Source organism: Octopus bimaculoides, chromosome 16 (genome assembly GCF_001194135.2).
Source record: "Octopus bimaculoides isolate UCB-OBI-ISO-001 chromosome 16, ASM119413v2, whole genome shotgun sequence".
NCBI classification, from domain to species: domain Eukaryota; kingdom Metazoa; phylum Mollusca; class Cephalopoda; order Octopoda; family Octopodidae; genus Octopus; species Octopus bimaculoides.
The window spans coordinates 12,195,389-12,196,575 of NC_068996.1; positions in this window are offsets into that span (position 1 = coordinate 12,195,389).

The window sequence follows — 1,187 nt, forward strand, 5'->3', positions numbered from 1 at the left end:
AAAGCCCCTAAAGCATTTTTAAAACATCTATTTCAGTCCTCGTATTTGGAGGACGTATTTGTTTATTGATTTTACAGACCTGCTGCAGTCTGCTGGGATTGACATATCTATGAGCAAACATGTTTTGTCGACATGATTTTTTTTACCAAAATATCAAGCGCGTGATCCGTTTGAAACTTATAGTCCCAAAGAACGATGATATTTCTATTTTCTATTTTGGCCGGCTTATGTTCCAATCAGTTCTTCTCATATGGAGGTCCAGACTTACGCCAGCGCAAATGCTGACCAAGTCTATCGTGGCAAATAATGTACTCGGCAGAGGCTAACACAGCATCCACAGATGAGGTGGTCAATTGTTCCTCTGGCTGTGCCGTAGAAGTAACAAATTCAGTATCATTATTATATTAAAGACATCATTACTAATATTATTATTGTCTCTGCTGTTGTTATTTATCGTCGTCGTCGTCATCTTCATCATCATTACACACGCATACACTCAATAAGCGTAACTGCATTCTTTATGATAGCCATTTTTGGTGAAGAAGTAGTTTCATCTGCTTTAACTAAGATTCGCAACATACGAAATATTTTATAGCACATTTAGACGAATGAAAGACTTTATTACAACATTATGTTAGAAAATCAAGTGCATTTCCACCCGAAGCTGAACTACAGTCGTCACACAGAAATTAGGTAATCTCCTCCTGCATTGCCAAATACAATGAGACTTTCTTTGAGCCCTCTACAGATCAGCGTAATAGGACACATTCTTCATCGATTGCGGCAGGATATCTCCTGCATCAAGCGAGGATTGGTATAAGGCATCGTATGTAGTGTTTCTAAATCTACAAGGGCGTTGCATGCCCGAGTTTTGACTAATTTCACAGTATTTGGAACGAGGAAACTCAACAGTCACCGTAAAAGGCTTGCGTGACGAAAAATTCACAGTACTCACGTTACAAAAAGCAGTTGCTGGTATAATTAGCTTTGTGGAACAGTGTCCGGGATAAACAGAAAGGAGCTCCGCCTGGAACCTCTTCGGTTATAGACCTTCTTAATCAAAGCTAATCTAGAGCTAAAAATCAACAATGCAAACTACACACACACGCACACACACACACACACACACACACACACATACACACACACACACACATACACACACACACACACACACACACACACAC